General features: G+C 36.7%; 1 long non-coding RNA gene across 1 annotated transcript; it reads left to right on the top strand.

The window, feature by feature from the left end:
• On the top strand, window positions 2,158-9,263 carry LOC110264662. The gene is made up of 3 exons (XR_002350838.1): window positions 2,158-2,168; window positions 6,268-6,277; window positions 9,141-9,263. It is a non-coding gene; the product is annotated as an uncharacterized LOC110264662 (long non-coding RNA).

Raw genomic sequence — 10,845 nt, 5'->3', positions numbered from 1 at the left:
CATGAAAAATAGTTTGGATTAAAAATAAAACTATAAAATAAATTTAATTTGGTTTGGATTTTTTTTTAAAACTGGTCTTTTTTTTTAATTTGATTTTATTATATATAGCTTTTAACTCCTTTTCTTTCTAACATGTTGGCAAATTTCTAAATCCTTTTTCATTACCTTACATACCTCAATACCTTCTCTGATACCTTTCCTTAGATGTTTAATAAAGAGAATTAAGGAATTTTAGACTCAAAACTACCTTCCAGAGGCTTTTAGGAAAAACTGCCTTTTTATCAATATTTTAATATTAAAATAATAATATTTTATTCAACTTTTAAAAATTACATTTTGACCCCTGAACTTTTTAGAAATTGCATTTTGACCCCCCTTAACTTTTAATATTTACACTTTGGCCCCTCAACTTTTTTTTAATTAACTTTCAACCCCAAACTTTTCAATAATTATTATTTAACCCCAAAATCATCAAAACCAAATGTTTCCTTGTCTTTCAACAACCAAAAATCATTCTTTTCAAAAGTTCATTAGATTTTCACTTGATTTTCAGCTAGTTTTTCAATCCTTTTGGTAACTGATTTTCACCCGATTTTCACCAAACCAAAGAGCAATGTTTCAGCCATCAAATACAAATCAAACACACATCAAATATCTTGAATATCATGGCTAGAAGGCCACATTTTCCAGCAGCAACAACAACAACTTCACAACCTTCAATAACTTGATTTTCAAGCATTAGAACAACAAGATCTCATGATTAAATCATCACACAAACACTCAAAATCAAGCCTCAAGAAATAAGATCTAATTTCACTCTTCAAGAATACAACCAATTATTGATTAATTTAACAAACCTTACCTCCTTTGCAGTTATCAAAATTTGAACCAACAACAAGCTTCAAAAAGCACTTTTACGCTTGATTTAACATCAAAACCAACTTTAGAACCATATGAACCATGAAGGCTGAAGCTTTATGATGTTAAAAAGAAGATTTTCCTCACCTTAAGGTAGCTAGAAATCAGTTTTTCTTAGAACTTATAGTAAGTGAACAAGAGATCCTTAGAGAAAACAAGAAGAAAACATGATTAGCCTGATTTTCCACCATGGCCAAAACTTCAAGGAGGAGGAGCAGCCATCATACCTTGATTTACTTCATGAAAATTGATATAGAAATGAAGAAGAGAAAGAGGTGAACACATTGGTCGGATTAGATTTTTGATAGGGATTATAGTTTGAGAAAGAATGGAGAAAGAAGCTTAGGCATCCATGGAAGTTTTTCTTGATTTCTCTCATGGTGTTCTAGCTTATTTAGAGAGTAAAGATGATAGTAATGATTATGCATAGGTGATCATGGGGTTAGGATAAGAATTATCCTAGATATTTGTATAAAAATATCTTAAGAAAGGATAATTACTAAAGCTAGATATATTAGAACTTAAGTATTTCTTACTTTTTCCTTAAGAAACCTTTGCTTGGAGAGCTAGAAAGGAATCATGTGGGGGCTAGTCCTGGAAGAGCCACGTGTCATAAGGTGATGACTCATCAGAATTTAATAATAAAATATCATTCTAAAGATAATTACTAAAACTAGATACATCAGATTACACTACTAAAGGATAAGCATGAGTTTGACTAGTATAAATGATACTAGTAACAAGATAATCATGAGAATAAAAGATATATGATGAAGCATTAGCATTGCTAAGTTCATCTAAGAATGCCGATATTATCCATTACCGGTAGATTTCTAACTCAGTTATTATATTACTAAACATAGATCAACATTAACCACAGCAGAGGAAATAATAATATAATATTCTAAATAAAATAATAATATACAAATATTATAATAATATAATTTTTCTCTCAAAATTTGGGACCGGCTCGTCATAATGAGACTAACCATGGAAATTAGAATTTTGAAATTCGGATCCAAAGTGGCTCTAAAACGCAACTGTTCGCGACGTGCCTACTTAGATCAGGAGAGGTGTCTGGTACAATCAAGCTGCTGACTCAACAGCTTGATGACACAGTACCTGTGCAGCAGAGGTGCTTATATGCACTAAAATTCATAAAATTTCCATAAAAATTCTGTTTGATTCCGATAAAACATCGTTTCTTCGGGGTTAGGCCGTTACATTCTACCCTCCTAAAAGAAAATTTTGTCCCCAAAATTTCTAGTTTCCATTTGTACTCTTCGGTCCTAGTTTGTCCCTACTCCGCCTTAACCAATGGTACTATCTTGCTCATTAGCTGTTTGTCACTTCGTTCCACAATCCTTGCTGGTAAAGATTGATATGACAAGTCGGCTCATAGTTGTATTGTCTCTGGTTGTAAAATATGGCTTTCGCCGAGATTATATTTCTTGAGTTGTGAGACATGAAAAACATCGTGAAGGTTTGACAATTAAGGAGGGAGGGTTATTTGGTACGCTACTAGACCAACTCTTTTAAGAATTTGAAAAGGACCTAAGTATCACGGACTGAATTTCATAGTTTTAAGAGCTCTACCTATCACAGTTGCGGTTGTCACCCTTAAGAAGATATGGTCACCCTCATTAAAACTCTAAGGGCCTACGCCTTATATCTGCATAGCTCTTCTGTCAACTTTTGAGTGGTCTGAATCTTTTCTCGAATGTGCTTAATCTTTTTAGTAGACTCTTGTACCAATTATGGCCCCAAAATCCTACCTTCTTCCTTTTCATACCAATATAACAATGATTGACACTTTCGTCCGTAGAAGGCTTCATACGGTGCCATCCTGATATTTTGTTGATAATTGTTATTGTAAGCAAACTCAATCAATGGCAAATATTTATCCCAGTTACTCTACTGAAGTGAGGGAAAGTGAGGGAAACACTCTAATGTACCAGAGTTAGGCTGGACGCCACAAAAAATCTCCTCTACCCTAATCCAAAAGCCCCTTACAGAAATCTATTGGGAAGGTGGTGATGCCCACTCGTTGGTGACTCATCTTGCTTATTACTGCCAGAAGAGATATCTACGATCTCGGAGTGCTCCTCAGGTTGCATCCAAGAAAGAGGAAAGTTAAAGGGTACATCGGGATCGAAGAAAGGTGTACTAATAGGTGTCGTGGATACACGGGTGATCAATCTCGTAGAACAGGTCTCCTGTGTCCATCTGAAGAAGTGTAAGGGGTAAGAACTGGGAAGTTCTTAGTAAGGTCGGGGTTCACAGTTAAGTTCATTTATAATATCCATGATCACATAATCATAATTAAGTTCAGACAAATATATACAAAACAACAATATAAGCCAATACACAAATAGCAGAAGAAACAAGAAACAAATGCACAATCACACTTAATATACAATCACACAGCTATGCACAAATAAGAATGATGCATGTCTGGTCCTACTTTAGGTAATGAGCTCATTTGTCAGTTTCGACCCGTACCCAACGCAATCCGACCCTCCAGGTCAGATAAGGCCTTCCCTAAATTTAATCCCAGATTAAGTATCGCATACCGTCTACCAATTACTCTCAACTTGCAGGGCTGGTATTTAATCAGATCTCAATATACCGTAGGTATGCGAGTCAGGCCTCTACCAAGCATTCAACTTGCAGGGCTGGTACTTCTCTACCGCAACTTGTCTGAAAAGCAACATCACAATACGGGCGTCCCCACACAATATTCTCCAACACCACCGGAAGGCTCATAAATCACATATAACCATACTTTTCATCACTTGGAAATCATCTTTATCATCTCTCTATAATCATAAAACGAGCATCCCAACATCTTAGTGATCTCATTTCACAATTTTCTGCTTATTCTGTAACGTCAAGCACACTGCTATATAGCTTTTAACTCCTTTTCTTTCTAACATGTTTGCAAATTTCTAAATCCTTTTTCATTACCTTGCATACCTCAATACCTTCTCTTATACCTTTCCTTAGATGTTTAATAAAGAGAATTAAGGAATTCTAGACTCAAAACTACCTTCCTGAGGCTTTTTGAAAAAAACTACCTTTTTATCAATATTTTATTGTTATTAATAAAATAATATTTTATTTAACATTAAAATATTTCATGTAGACCCCAAACTTTTTGAAAATTGCATTTTGACCCCTTAACTTTTAATATTTACACTTTGGCCCCTCAACTTTTTCTTAATTAACTTTCAACCACAAAATTTTCAATAATTATGATTTAACCCCAAAATCATCAAAACCAAACATTTTCCTTGTCTTTAAACAACCAAAAATATTCTTTTCAAATGTTCATCAGATTTCCACTTGATTTTCAACTAGTCTTTCAATCCTTTCAGTAACCAATTTTTACCCGATTTTCACCAAATCAAAGAGCAACGTTTCAACCATCAAATACACATCAAATTGACATCAAATATCTTGAATATCATGGTTGGAAGGTGGTGAAAAATTTAGAATTTCCATAACTTAACTGGCAAGTGCACTAGGTCATCCAAGTAATACTTCAAGTAAGTGAGGGACGATCCCACGAGGACTGAGGAACTGAGCAACAATAGCTAACTGGTTTGCTTAGTCAAGAGAATAAAGAAGTTGTTTTGGGTGTTGAAATTTGATAGAACAATGAACAAAAGAGTAAAGAAAGCAATTAAGATGTTTGGTGTAAAAACAGTGACAGAAAACAGTTAAGGTTTCGGATATATTTACCTTTCCGGATCAAAAGTTCTTACCAACTATTTTAACAATACATGATTCATTTCACGGCAAACTGTAAATGACTAAACCCTAATCTCTTAGTGATTTATCTTCTTCTAACCTTCATTAACCACCACTCTTGTGGTCACTTAATTCGAATTAGAGTGTTAAGTTCAAAACTAGTCTAAAGCCACAAAACCCTAATTACCCAAAGCTAACAGGATTATATGTCACATATCCCAATTAGTTCATGTAATTAGCAGTTTAGGAGGAAATTGTTTTTAAGTTGTTGTTCAATCGAGATAACTCTCTCGAGAATCACAAGAACTCATGTAGAATAAGGGTCATACTCTCATTCCACCCAGATTCATAAGATTAAGAATGAAAATAATTCTTGAAACTGAATCAGTACATTAATTAAAATAGAAAAGCAATAATCTCAATCCATAGAAGATAAACAGAGCTCCTAACCTTAACCGAAGAGGTTTAGTGGCTCATGACTTACAGAGAAAAACTAGGGTTCTAAAAAGTACACCAAAACCAAAATTGTTTGCCCCCCCTCTAAAGGGAGAACCTTTTCCCTTTTATATCTAACCTAATTTGATTTTGAAAATAAAATAAAATATTAACTCCTAAAACTAAAAGGATAATGCTTTTTAAAATAAAAGGATTACAAATATAAATAAAAGACAACGAATAAAAGCTAAGTCCAACTAGAGATGCTCCAAGAGTGGACGTTCAAATTTGGATCAGCTTGCTAATAGCAAGGATTTACACCGATTCGGAATTCCACAAAATAATTCCGTTGTTAGTATAGTCCAAACCAATAGTCAATCCTCGAATCAAATTAAATTTGGTTTTGTCACAAGTTCAACCCCAATAAGAATTAACCAGAGTATTTAGACTCCGGGTCGTCTCACACGGAATTACAATGAAGTGGTCAATTATTGGCTATGAAGGTGCGGGGGTTTTAGTTGATAAAAGGGGCAACAAAATAAATGACAAGAAGAGTAAAGAGAGCAATTAAAGAAAGCAATTAAAAAAGAGAGACATTCATGGCAAGGTGTGAGATCATATGCCTTCTATCCTAGTCATTAATCATAGCAATACTTAACAAGAATTTATCATATTTCGTCATCCCCAATGTTGGAAGAAGATATAATTTATCTTCCATTAGAGAAAGTCAAACAAGACTAGTTAATCTCAAGTCAAAAATCCTAATCAACTCATTAATTGGATTAGCAAGAGATTAGAGTCATTGAGAATGATATTAACTAACAACTCTAGATCACCAATCTAAATTGGGTACTAATGACTCAAGATTGCCCAATTACTCTTTCCAAGCCAAGAATGCTCAAAATCTACTCTAAAGCCCAACCAAGCATTTTGTCAAACACTTGGAAGGCATGAAAGGAAATCATAGTAAAACTGCAAGAATAATAAATCTACCAATTACCAATTGCAAGGAAAGTAATTCAACAACTCAAATCATCAATGAAAAGAACACCAAACATTAAATTTCATTCAATGTAAACAAATCCTAACATGAGCATTCATAAACACAAAAGAGACATAAAAGTAAAATTGGCAAGAGAACTAAGAAGAATAGAGTAGTAGAATCAATAAAGTAAAAGGAACCAAGATAAAATTGAGTAATTAATTCAAGATCCAAGGCAATTTATCCTAAACCTAACCTAATTCTAGAGAGAAGAGGGAGCTTCTCTCTCTAGAAAACTAACTAAAGGCTCATGTTGACTAACTAATTGCTCCCCCCTTGCTTAGACTTCAATTCTGCATGAAATACACTAAGAAACAAGTTGGATTTGGGCCTGGGCAGCTCAGAAATCGCCCCCAGCGTTTTGCCTTTAAGTGAGTCACGTGCGAGTATCGGCGCGTACGCGCCATGTACGCATGCACGTCGATTGGCTGTTTCTTCATCCGCGCGAACGCGGCATGTACGTGTGCGCATCTCTATGCGAAGTCACTTCTGCGCGTGCGCACCTTGTACGCCTGCACGCCCATCGATGTATTCCCAATTCTTGTTTCCTCATGCATTCTCCACTTTGTATGCTTTTCTCCTCATTTCTTCCATCCAATACTTGCCTTATGAACCTGTAATCACTCAACAAACACATCAAGGCATCGAATAGAATTAAAGTGAGTTAAAATCACCAATTTAAGGGCCTAAAAAGGATGTTTTTACACTTAAGCACAATTCAAGGGAGAATTACAAAACCATGCTATTTCATTGAATAAAAGTGGGAAAAGGTGATAAAATCCCCTAAAATAAGCACAATCTAAACCACGAAATTGGGATTTATCGGAGCACTGGGGGGAGCCTCCTCATTTGGACACAAAGAAATTTTTAGGTGATCCGGCTCTCCTTCGTTCCGAACTAGGTAGTGTTATATAAGGTAGTCGTTTCTATTTGTTTTGTTCACACAGATTTTTTTATATTCATCTGTGGTATAACTGATTCTATGGTCCTTTTCTTCCTTTTCAGAGATGGTGGCCAATTCTGATTCGATGAAGTTCCTCAGGAAGACCAAGAAAATAGTCGCTGACCAACATATTCAGAACAAGACGTCCAGGGAGGGGTCTAGCCAGGTTCTTCCGAAGAAGCCGGAGTCCGGTTCGTAAGGTCCGAGGAAGGTCATCCCGACCCCTCGAGTTTTGACGGTCTCTACTGACCCACCCTTGGCGACTTCTGGTGCTGCCTCCTCTCCGACTTCATCCGACCGTCCTCCCAAGAAGTCGAGGACTGCCGGGTCTTATAATTTCGATGATAAAGACTTTGATGGCCTGGCTTTCACTTCAGAGCTTATCGCTCCTTATGGTTAGGTTCCGACTGATGATGTGTCGATCCTTCACCACCTTGACTTTATCTCAAGCAATAGTGTCCGGATGGCTAATCTCAGTGCTACCTTGTCTCGGGTTATCAAGGAGTCTCTTGTCCATGCTACTAAGGCTCTTCTTGAGGAAGCTAAGGCCAATTATGATAGGGTGAAGGGTTTAAAGGACGAGTTGGAGGCCAAGAGTGTTGGGTTGGAGCTTGCTATAGAAAGGGAGAATGCTCGGGCTACTGCTATGGAGGCGGCTGCTAATCTGGCCGAGGACATGGCCAAGAAGGCTAAGGAGAGCTATACTCAGACCTATGGCAAGTTGTTGGAGACAAAAGAGAGGCTTCATTCTGCTTATGATGATTATACCGAGCTCCAGGGACATGTGGTGAACGGTATGACTGCGCTGTATAAAAATTTGAAGGCCCAGGTCCGAGTTCTCGCTCCTGATGTCGACCTCTCCTTATTCAGCATGGACAACATTGTGGAGGATGGATTGCTGCTCCTGGTGATAATGATGAGGCTCCTCCTTCAGTGTCCACACTAAGGCCTCTACAGCCCCTCCTACCGAGACGTCCCAGCCTGAGGCAGAACCTAATTTAGAGATATTGAATGGTCCCGATGGTATGGTCGGTGCTGTCTCAATTTCTGTCATCCCTCCTGGCCCTCAGGATGCTGCGACTGGCGCGAAGCTGGATCCTTTGTAGCTCCCTTTTTATCTCTCTTTTTATGATGTATTTGGTATGGTCTGACTAGTGGAACTGTTTGAATTCCTGGCTTTTTAACTATTTTAATAACTCTTCTGACTTTTTGTAGTTGCTACTTAGCAACTTTTTGTTAAAAAAAAACACTTTTACTCTCGGGATTGCCATTTGGGCAACCTTTGAGATTTTAATGTTTTAATTTACTGTTTCTGCCTATTCTGGTGGTGCGTTGATTAATTTTGGCGAGGTGCCTTTGTTTCGAGGTTGTTCTTCCAACCTTTGTACAGACTTATGCTTTGGTGATGGCATCTCTTCGCGGGCTCTTATGCCCCTGGGATTTAGATGTTTAGGGTTTTGTGGTCCGACATCTTCTGAGACAGTGTTCGCTACATGAATTTTCTACCTTTGCCTTTTGGACCAGGCCTCGTCATGGTTGTGTTTGACAACCTTCTGCTTTGAAGACGTCGTCCTCACGGCTTTGTCGTCCGGGCTTTTTCGGTCGATTTCCAATAACTTTTTAGGTAGTGTTCTCATGTGGAACCTTTTATTTTTAGTTTATTTGGATGACCTTTTAGCCTTGTGCTTTGTTGCCCTTTAAGTAGCGTCCCTTTTTAGGACTTGTACCCTTTGGCTAAGCACTCGGGCCTAGGTTTTTCTGTAACGACCCAACTTTTAGTACATCTTGATTGTACCAAAAGTAAGGTGTTACTAACCTATTTTCTTTATTAACTATTTAAATTTTGAGCCTTTAGTTCGATATCGCATTTCAGTTTTTAATAAAAAAGCCAGAAAGTTTTGTTCTTGTTTATTAAAAATCATGTCAAAGATTAACAAGAAATAATAATCACATAGTTATTAATAATAAAAAATATTATACAAAAGAATTCAAATGAAACTCAGGTAAAACTCCTATCCCTCTGTATAAAATAAAAACTAAAGTAATAAGGGCGAGGGAACTTTATGAAAACAACTTAACTTATAAATATAGTCCAACAATCGTTCGCAGCTTCAAACTGAGTCTTCGAACCTGTGTCACTGAAAGGGTGGAAGATTTTGGAGCGAGAACAAACCACACATTCTCAGTAGGGAATGGGAATGCCGTAAAAGAAATAATTAACATGCAAATAATTAACAAACTCAAGGAAACTATATTTTTATCAAACCTTTTTCAAAATACTCTTGGTTTTACTTTAGCTAGTTAATTACCTCTTTCAAAATCTCTAACTCAAAAAAATTCTAAATATAAAATTGGTCACATTAACCATCTCTCAGCTACATAATTAATTTTCAATCAAAACGTCAATTCTTAATCAGTTTAATACATTCACAAACTAATAGTACAAACAAGAGATTCAGTTCAACATGCAAGCAAGTCACAACAAGACCAATAACACAATCACAAAGTAATACAAGCAAACACAACCAAATGCAAGTGCACAAACAATATGATGCATGTCTGTCCTAAGCAGGCCATGAGCTTACGTGTCGATTTACACCCTGCTGATGAGGGAAAAATGATTCCACACAAAACTCACCGGCAAGTGTACCAGGTCGCATCAAGTAGTAAAACTCACTTAGAGTGAGGTCGATCCCACAGGAATTGATGGATCAAGCAACTTTAGTGAGTGATTAGTCTAGTCAAGCCAATATTGGTGAATTGGATGAAATTGAAACAACAGAAAGTAAATTGACTGAAACTTAAAGAACAAGGAATATAAATTGCAGTAAATGTAAATCAGCAGAATGTAGATTGGACAGAAGCTTAAAGAGTAAGAAAAGTAAATTGCAGCAAAATGTAAAGGGGGCTGGGTGCTGGAAATTTTAAAAAAGCAATAGATCCGAGGCATGAAAAGTAAATTCAGATTGCAGGAAGCTCAAATATAAAGTTGCAGAATGTAAATGTGCAGAAAAGTAAATCAAGCTTCAAGGGAAACGAAAATGTGAAAGTGCAAAAGAACAGAATTTGCAGGAAGGTGTAAATTGCATAAACTAAATTAGGAGCAATGTAGACAAAAAAGTAAAATTGCAGAGAAGGAAAGTTGAGCAGAGGATTGTAGAAACTGAGATTTGCATAAACTAAATTCAATATTGAAATATGAAAATTGCAGAAAATTAAAAGTGTATCAAAGAAAGCTTTCTATTCTATTCTAATCCTACTTCTATTGCTCTCTAGCAAAGCCAGCCTCCCTAATGAAATGAAATTGATGCCTTTATATAGTTTTTACAAAATGAAAATGAAAATTGAAATTGAAAACAAATTACAATTCAAATGAAATTCCTAATCTAATTGTTTCTTGTGCCTTTGAGTGATGATATGGGCTTTGCTTGCTTTGGAATTGAATGAGAGTGGATCCGGATGCATTTGGTGACTTGGGTCTATGAAGAATTGGATCCAAGATGGCACTTGATGGCATGGGTCAGGAGTGGCTTGGTGACACTCCCAGGGGAGCGCTCCATTTGGAAAGTGAACGTAGCGTTCACTCCTTATGGCATACTTCCCTTGTCCTTGCACATGTTTGGTCCTCTAGCGTTCATCTAATTGAACATTGTGCTCCCTCAATTGAGCGCTAGGCTCTTTGGGCGCTACGCCTTTGTGTTGCTTTGATGCGTGCTTGGCCCTGCTTCCAAGCTTCCATAAGCCCGAAAACGTT

Source organism: Arachis ipaensis, chromosome B07, assembly GCF_000816755.2.
Source record: "Arachis ipaensis cultivar K30076 chromosome B07, Araip1.1, whole genome shotgun sequence".
In the NCBI taxonomy this organism is placed as follows: Eukaryota; Viridiplantae; Streptophyta; class Magnoliopsida; order Fabales; family Fabaceae; genus Arachis; species Arachis ipaensis.
Note: the sequence above shows the minus strand (reverse complement) of the source record. Positions and strands in the feature narration are given on the sequence as shown.